Source organism: Bos indicus, chromosome 19 (assembly GCF_029378745.1).
Source record: "Bos indicus isolate NIAB-ARS_2022 breed Sahiwal x Tharparkar chromosome 19, NIAB-ARS_B.indTharparkar_mat_pri_1.0, whole genome shotgun sequence".
Classification (NCBI taxonomy): Eukaryota; Metazoa; Chordata; class Mammalia; order Artiodactyla; family Bovidae; genus Bos; species Bos indicus.
The window spans coordinates 5,342,840-5,352,578 of record NC_091778.1 but is presented as its reverse complement, the minus strand read 5'-3'; the positions used below and the strand labels follow the sequence as shown (position 1 = coordinate 5,352,578).

At 39.2% G+C, this 9,739-nt stretch overlaps 1 pseudogene; it reads right to left on the bottom strand.

The window, feature by feature from the left end:
* Positions 1-8,733: 8,733 nt before the first annotated feature.
* On the bottom strand, positions 8,734-9,522 carry LOC109573147 (protein SET-like; annotated as a pseudogene).
* Between the last annotated feature and the right edge of the window lie 217 nt (positions 9,523-9,739).

The following is a 9,739-nucleotide window of genomic DNA, read 5'->3' as shown; positions in this document are numbered from 1 at the left end:
AATAAAATATTTGAGTTATAAAAAAAGAAAGAGATGACTTCCCCCATACACCATGGTCCCTGTCCCACTGATGCCCATCTGGAGTAAGCAATAACTATCTAGGGGGTAGATTTATAGCAGATTGCAGGACTGACCAGAAGTAAAATGAGAAATGACCCTCAGTGGACCTGAGTCAACAGGGAGGTAAACTTGCTGTCTTGATTTCTGTGTCCAATGAAACCAGAAATACTTCTGCTTCTCCTTCTGCATCCAGGACCAACGTCATTGCTGGGACACAGACACAGCCCTGGGTGGAGGCTGTGAGGTATTAGAAAAGCTGGGTGTTTCTAGAAATTAGAGTGTTGTTTCTGGAAAGGAGAAGGTTGAAATTTTCTGTTATTTTCTATCTCTGTTCTTTTAGTAGTTACTTAACTTAAAATGACTCCTGGTGGCTCAGACAGTAAAGAGTCTGCCTGCAATGTGGTTGACCCAGCTTCGATCCCTGGGTTGGGAAGATCCTCTGGAGAAGGAAATGGCAACCCACTCCAGTACTCTTGCCTGGAAAGTCCCGTGAACGGAGGAGCCTGGTAGTCTACAATCCAATCCATGGGGTTGCAAAGAGTCAGACACGATTGAGCAACTAAACTTTAAATTTAACTTAAAATGATCAATTTCTCCTCCTCCCCAAGATGGAATTCTTTATCTCACAGGTCCATGCAGGTGACTTTGGGGAAGAAGGAGGGTCTTGGAATGGATTAATACAATTTTGATGACTCATTTTTTGATGCAAATGAAGTAATTTGTATTCTCCTAAGTTTCCAATAACCAGTCATAGAATAAGAAATTTACAGACTCATGCTAAGGGCTTTCCACTGCTCCTGCTTTCCTGACAGGCTGTAACCACATGTGTTTCACAGGTCACTTTCAGGAAGAACTCACACCATTTCTGACCATTTTCTCCATCCTGAGTGTTGTAAAATCACTTTGTATCAGTTCTCTGTTGCCACTGTAAAAGGTACCATGAGCTTAGTGGTTTAGAAAACACACGTTTATCACCTTAAAATTTCTGTAGATTAGGGATCTGATCTGGGCCTTATTGCTGTTGGCACCCATTCCTTTCTGAAGGCACTAAAGGATAAATCCTTTTCTTTGCCCTTTCCAGAGTCTAGAAAGCCCACATTCCTCGGCTTGAGATCCCCTTTCTTGTTTTCAGAGCCTGCAATGGCTAGATGAGATCCTTTCACATCATGTAACTCCAACAATCTCTTCTGTCTTCCTTTATCATTGTGATTATATGGAACCCACCCAGGTAATCCAGGATAATCTCCCTATTTAAAGTTCAGCTGATTATCAAGCTTGATTACATCTCCTTTCAAATTTAATTTCTTTTTGCTGTATAATCTAACATATTCACTGGTTTGGGGCATTAGGATATGAATATCACTAAGAGTTCACTTTGCCAACAAAGGTTGGTCTAGTCAAGGCTGTGGTTTTTCCTGCGGTCATGTATGGATGTGAGAGTTGGACTGTGAAGAAGGCTGAGAGCCAAAGAATTGATGCTTTTGAACTGTGGTGTTGGAGAAGACTCTTGAGAGTCCCTTGGACTGCAAGGAGATCCAGGGCTGATCTGGATTTCTTTGGAAGGATTTCTGGGATCCTTGGATTTCTTTGGAAGGAGTGATGCTAAAGCTGAAACTCCAGTACTTTGGCCACCTCATGCAAAGAATTGACTCATTGGAAAAGACTCTGATGCTGGGAGGGATTGGGGGCAAAAGGAGAAGGGGACGACAGAGGATGAGATGGCTGGATGGCATCACTGACTTGATGGACATAAGTCTGAGTGAACTCTGGGAGTTGGTGATGGACAGGGAGGCCTGGAGTGCTGCGATTCACGGGGTCGCAAAGAGTCGGACACGACTGAGTGACTGATCTAGATATAAGAGTTCACTATTCTGTCTGCCATATACCCTATCATCCTTATCTCTTTCCTTGGCCACAAATGTACATATTCAATGCTTGCAGGATAACTTAACCAAGAGTTCTCACCAGTTCCTTGAACTTAACTCATGTTCTTTCTCAAGAAAAACTTTTCTTCATCAAGATTTTCTTTTGTTGATAATTACTCTCTTACTTGGCACTTTCCTGGTGGCTCAGATAGTAAAGAATCTGCCTGCAGTGTTGTTGGCACAGTAATGTCTCTGCTTTTTAATATGCTGTCTAGATTGATCATAACTTTCCTTCCAAGGAGTATGTGTCTTTTAATTGCATGGCTGCAATCACTCTCTGTAGTGATTTTGTAGCCCCCCAAAATAAAGTCAGCCACTGTTTCCACTGTTTCCCCATCTATTTGCCATGAAGTGATTGGACCGGATGCCATGATCTTAGTTTTCTGAATGTTGAGCTTTAATCCCACTTTTTCACTCTCCTCTTTCACTTTCATCAAGAGGCTCTTGATGATCTCCAGGAAGATTCCCTTGAGAAGGGTGATGGCTAGCCACTCCAATATTCTTGTCTAAAGAAACCCATGGACAGAGGAGCCTGATGGCTACAGTCTATGGGGTCTCAAAGATTCAGACATGGCTGAGCAACTAACACATTCTCTTACTCACTTGGTCTTAAGTTTCAGAATTATGGTAGAGTCCTTTTTTTTCCCCTTCCATTTCCATCAAAATCAAGCGTGAAATCAGTTTTGTATAATTCTGTAATGTTTCTGAAGTCTCTGTTTATTTCAAGCCCAATTGTTAGTACTGAGTTTGGATCATTGTTATATCTCGACCAAATTTAATAAACTATTAACACATTTCTCAGTCTTGAACCCTGCTCTCCACATTCCAGTTTAACCTCTACCTGCTCTGGACTGGGCTCTAGGCAATTCTGGTCATACCACTCTCTAATTCACCTCATTAGAAGTCTTTAGTGGCATCCCTTCCATATGATAGTCACATGTTTCCACAATATGGTCACAGATCACAATCAACATTCTGCAACATTTGGATTCTCATTTAATCCTCAAAACAGTGTTAGGTGGGACTTTGCAAAACCACTTGAAGCCAAGAGAGACTACTGATCTTGATCAAGGTCATCCAGTATATAAGTAGCATAATTGAGGCTTGACTCTCTTCTCCCAGGTTCATTGCTGTTTGCATAACCATCTTGGTAACTTTATTTCCTGCTACTCCTCTAACATGCAGACCATGATGGGCTTTCAGTCTTCCCCAATCTTTAACAAGTTCTTAGTTTTTTGTTGTTGCTTAAGATACCTAGTCTTTGTAATTTCATTTGTCCTCAAACCGTCCCTGCTTACAAAAATTAAATCCATCCTTAAGGCCTATTTTAAAAATTGTGATCTTAATTAAGCCTTTGGCATCATTCATCATTTTGATCTTTCTTGCCGTATTGTTTTGCCAAAACTTATTGAGACTTGTATTAAAGTTATTTGGCCCCTTGACTTAAACCATAATCTGCTTGTTGGCATGCAGTCTAAAGGTTAATATATGTGTTACCAAGCCCAAGCTTGCATTGCTCACTGCATGCAGGCCAATATACAGAGAGATGAAGTGATGGGGCAAAGAATAGAGACTATTCAGAAGGCCAGCAGAAATAGATGATGGATTAGTGTCCCAAAGAACCATCTTACCAGAGTTAGAAATCAAGCTTCTTTTGTACCAAAAGGAAAGGGGATGAGGTTGGTTGTTGCAGAACTCCTGGTGCTGACCAGATCCCAGAGGGAATGTGATAATTCTTTGTTCTTGCAGCTGTCCAGTTAGGTCTGGTCACTGTGTTCCTGCAAACTCTCACCAAGGCAAGTGTTATTTTCTGTTCTCCAGCCTTTTATCTATAAGTGAATGAAAAGTATTATGGCTTAAAGGTTAAGCCTGGGAGGCAGAGCCTTGAGAAAAGGCTATTATGTATATTTTAAGCTATAGGGAACCTTCTTTTACTGTTTGACTAGACAAAGTTGCAGAGCCAGCATGACTAAGCACAGGCAAAGGAGCGCTAAGGTTAGAGCTAGTGAAATTTGTTCTTCTCCATTAAACATGGACTTTGGAGCCAAACTTCCTGGATTTAAATTCTGACTTTGCTCTTATTGATTGTGTGGCCTTCAGAAAATTAATCAGTATCTCTGTGCCTATCAGTAAAATGGGGTCAATTATTGGTGCTTATTCGATAGATTTGTATGAGGATCGGGTGAATTGATATTCTTAAGGCACTTAGAACTATCCATCTCAAAGTAAATACTTAATAATTTTAGCTTATGATTGTGGTTATTACCTTCTTAAGTTTTGCATTATATGCTTCCTCAACACATAGATGCAGATACAATGTAAATAAAAATTGCATAATTAGATCCTTTATCTTGATTTCTCTACAGCAAACTATTTTATTCCAATAGTCTCAACACAATCATTGTCTACCTTTCAGATCAGCTCCCTTTTTATGTTACGGAGGCCTGGTGTGCTGTGATTCATGGGGTCGCAAAGAGTAGGACACGACTGAGCGACTGAACTGAACTGAATTACAACTGAGTTTTATGATGCTGATGGAGATACAAAAGCACCTGTCATTTTTTCATTTGATACCAAGGTAGAAAGAGTTACCAATACAATAGAAAAATCAATCAAGTTTCAAAATGATCATTAAATAAGAATGCTGATCAGAATCCAATACGATTTTTTATTAAGTAATTAAAATCTTATACTTTAATTCCATAAAATTTTATTCAATTTCTATCCCAAATTATATATACATTTATTTTTTCTTGGGGATGGTTTTGATAACGGCCTCCTGTACCATGTCACGAACCTCCATCCGTAGTTCTTCAGGTACTCTATCAGATCTAATCCTTTGAATCTATTTGTCAATTTCACTGTATAGTTGTAAGAGGTTTTATTTAGTTTGTACCTGAATGGTCCACTGGTTTTTTTCTACCTTCTTCAAGTTTGAATTTTGCAACAAGGAATTCATGATCTGCATCACAGTCAGCTCCAAGTCTTGTCTTTGCTAACTGTGTAGAACTTCTCCATCTTCAATTGCAAAGAACATGATCAATCTGATTTCAGTATTGGCCATCTGGTTATGCCCATGTGTAGAGCCGTTTCTTGTGTTGTTGGAAGCGGGTGTTTGCTATGACCAGTGTGTCCTTTTAGCAAGACTCTGCTAGCCTTTGTGCTGCTTCATTTTGTACTCTCAGGCCAAACTTGCTTGTTACTGCGGGTATCTCTTAACTTCCTACTTCTGCATTCCAGTCCCCTATGATAAAAAGAACATTTTTGGGGGTGTCAGTTACAGAAGGTCCTGGAGGTCATCATAGAACTGTTCAACTTCAGCTTCCTCGGCATTAGTGATCAGGGCATAGACTTGGATTACTGTGATACCGAATGGTTTGCCTTGGAAATGAACAGAGACCATTCTGTCATTCTTGAGAGTGCAACAAAGAACTGCATTTCAGATTCTTTTGTTGACTATGAGGACTACTCCATTTCCTCTAGGGGATTTTGTCTACAGTAGCAGATACAAGAAAAAGAAATGCAAAAAGGCAAAATGATTGTCTGAGGAGAATAGTTGAGAAAAGAAGAGAAGCAGAAGGTAAAGGAGAAAAGGAAAGATATACACATGTTATTACAGAGTTCCAAGGAATAGCAAGGAGAGGTAAGAAAGCCTTCCTCCATGATCAATGCAAAGAAATAGAGGAAAACAGTAGAATGGGAAAGACTAGAGATCTCTTCAAGAAAATTAGAGATACAAAGGGAACATTTCATGCAAATATGGGCTCAGTAAAGGATAGAAATGGCATGGACCTAACAGAAGCAGAAGATACTAAGTAGAGGTGGCAAGAATACACATTGAACTGTACAAAAAAGATCTTCATGACCCAGATAAGTATGATGGTGTGATCACTCACCTAGAGCCAGACATCCTGGAGTCTGAAGTCAGGTGGGCCTTAGAAAGAATCACTATGAACAAAGCTAGTAGAGATGATGGAATTCCAGCTGAACTCTATCAAGTCCTAAAAGATGATGCTGTGCAAGTGCTGCACTCAGTGTGCCAGCAAATTTGGAAAACTCAGCAGTGGCCACAGGACTGGAAAAGGTCAGTTTTCATTCCAATCCCAAAGAAAGGCAATGCCAAAGAATGTTCAAACTACTGCACAATTGCACTTATCTCACACACTAGTAAAGTAATGCTTATAATTCTCCAAGAGAGGCTTCAACAGTACATGAACTGTGAAATTTCAGGTGTTCAAATTAGATTTAGAAGAGGCACAGGAACCAGAGATTAAATTGTGAACATCTGTGGATCATTAAAAAAGCAAGAGAGTTCCAGAAAAACCTCTACCTCTGATTTATTGACTACGCCAAAGACTTTGCTGGTGTTGATCACCACAAACTGTGGAAAATTCTTCAAGACATGGGAGTACCAAACCACCTTACCTGCCTCCTGAGAAATCTGTATGCAGGTCAAGAAGCAATAGTTAGGACTGGATATGGAATAATGGACTGGTTCCAAATTGGGAAAGAGTATGTCAAGACTGTGTATTGTCAACCTGCTTATTTAACTTCTAGAGTAGAGAAAATGGACTTATTTAACTTTTTAGTTAAATAAGTTAACTTAGTTAACTTATTTAACTTTTTAGAGTAGAGAAAATGGACTTCACCCTTTTGATTACAGGACCCATAATATATTTGGTGCCAAGGAAGGAAGTGATGACTTTTCCTGCTAAATGGATGGGGAGGGAGGTGGGAAGGGGGGTTCAGGATGGGGAACACATGTACACCCATGGCTGACTCATGTCAATGTATGGGAAAAAAACCCACTACAGTATTGTAAAGTAATTAACCTCCAATTAAAACAAATAAATTTTAAAGAATGGAAGCTGTGAAGAAAAACAAGATAACTCCATTTGGGCAACATAAATCTGAAAACAGCATATAATGGTTCAACTTTTCAATGTTTGACACAAAAGCCATTCATTCAGACTGGAAATGTCTGGTTATTTCACCCAGAACTCACTGTTACAATCATGCCATTCTAATTAGTTGTCTTTGGAGAGGAAATCTCACCAGATGATACAATTAGACCCAATTTGTACAAATACCAAACACTTGGAACATATTAAAAATGACATTTCTACTTATTTTATAGCATAAATGTTTGTCTTCTGGCATTTCTCAAAAGTGAGCATTTGAAGAAAGTGTTTGAAACAACTTTTCAGGATGGAAGGTTAATGATAAAGAAACGATACAGGTTACATAGTATAAGAAAATCATGTTTTAGCAATTACTTTTTGATATTTCAACAGTGACTTGCACCTTACTGCAAAGTCATTTCCAAATACCAATCATTCTACCTGAATGAGGCAGAAAGCAAGAAAGCAAAGTCAACAGTATCTTGACTAATCTTTAAAGGTATGTAGTTACTGCTACCAAACTTAAAATACCCATTCAACAAAAGAGAGTTCAGTCAAAAGGTACAGGAAGTATCTACTCAGGGCCAGGTTTTAGGGAAACCATGTTGAACTAGACACATGGCTATAGTGACTTACTGTTTAACTAATTTCTCACACTAAGATGGGCTAATTAACAAGAGAAAGGTAATAAAGAACTTAAAGTTACAGAGGAGAGGAATATTAAAGGAGTATCAGTGATTAGATTTGGTTTCCTATATGTGTTCCCAGTGCATGCTGATGATCTTCTACTTCTAACAGCTGCCACGCTCTACTTTAGAGGTTTCTCAAGTCCACCTTGTCTGTCCATGGTCAGGTTGGAGAAATGATCCCTCAGGAAATGTTCTCAGTCAAAGAGGGAGAAAACATGGAAAATGGGTAGCCTGGCTAATTTGCTTTGTGTGTGTATGTGTGTGTGTGTGTGTGTGCACGCGTACATATTTAGTTTTATTGTAACAAAGCAACTTGTACACTTTTAACATTTAAAACTGAGCATCATCTTTCTTTTCTAGTGAAACAAAAAGAAAAATTAAAAAATAAACAGGAACAAAATTACAATAGAGAATGTCAACTGCAAATAAGATCCTATAGGCCCTGCTGATTCTCCCATTGAGTAGGAGAGCTCGAGTCATCATTAGGAAAGAATTTTATTTTAAAAGTGTCATCTTAAACTGCAAGGATGTCCATTAAACATCACAATTAAACACGCCAAAGGAGAAGCCATGTTGTCAAAATGCCCACTTAACCCATTCAAATATCTCAAACTGACCATTTGCTGACCTTCTATAACCCCAGTTGTTAAAGCTTTTTTTTTTCTTTTTCTCTTTTTAAACAAGAGAAATTAGACAGATACATGTTGGTAAATGCTAACTGTCCGTATTCACATAGAGACACAATGTTATATCTGAGCCCAATATATGGAGAAAGGAGGAAAAAAGCTAGAATTCCATGCACAACTGCACAGGGCCTAGCGCTCTCCAGTTTCCAGCAGAGCTAAGGGAGCTGGAGGGTTCCCACCACCCCAAAAGAGCATGGTGGTATTGATCCCATAAAGTTCTTGTTGAGACAGGAAGGGATAAAAATGAATTTGGAAAAGGAAGGGGTAGAGACTCTTTTCCCACTGAATTCTGCTGAAGATATTTTCCCCCAAAATAAGTTGTGAACCGTGGTATAAAGGAGAAAAGAGACCTCAAAAAGAGGGCAACTGAGCACAAGAGGAGAAGGAAAAAAAAAAGACTGTGACTTGCTCCCAGGGACTGGAGGGAATTTTAAAAGGCTGGAATCCATCAGTGTTCCATCAGTCATCTTCTTCACCTTTCCTCATCCTCATCCCCTTCATCATCAATATCTTCCAATCTTCTTCCTCTTCATCATCGTCATCATCTTCTTCTCCTTCCCCTTCCTCATCCATGTCAGGAACCAAACAGTACTGTAACAGATTTGGCCAAATATCATCATTGATGACCTCTCCTAACTCACCTGCACCTGCATCAGAATGATCAGTAAACCAGGTGAAGAAGTTTTCTGGTTCCTCATGCTGTCTCTTCCTGCTGGCTTGATTCTGTGTTTGACTTGATCATTTCATCAAATCCTTTCCAAGTTTCCATTTGATTGCAGTGGACTTTGAAGATGGATCACCACTCTTATTCAGATGAAATTCTTTGGAGAGAAGTTTATTTTTGAAGTAAGGGTTTTCATCAAAATAAAAATTTATTCTGTAACCTGATTTAATGTCTTCAAATTCTTCACTTCAATTCTTGTCAAATAATGTAGCACCTTTTAATTTTCCTCTCCAAGCAAGGCAGACACTTGTGGATGGCTAACATATATTGTTACCCCCAAATCTGGGATTTTGATAGTAGGCAAAGTTTGTTATACTTCTGTTCTACTTTCGAAATCTCTTCACTGGCTTGTTCATTAAGTCTGTCTATTTCATTTTGTATTTTATCAATATGTTCGATTGCTTATTGCTGTTCTTTTTCTTCCTTCAGCAAGTTTGAAGAAGCAGATGCCTCATCTGGCCTGGAGGCAAGAGTCAGCCTCACTGTTTTCAGTTTCTTAGCTTGGAGTGGAAGTGAAAACTGGTGTTTGGGAGCCATGCTGGGGAAAAAAGCCAAGGACCCTCCAAGGGGAAGAGAAAGGTACTGCAAGCTCAGAGAACTCTAATTTGCTTTTTATGTGGGACTGTTCTGAGATGTACTGTATGTTATATCCCAAAAGTTCCCAGTGTAATTGAGTTCCCACTGCCTATACTGGTAACATGTTCACTAAGATACTCTGTTTCACCTATTTCTTTCCTTCTGTTTCACCCACTCT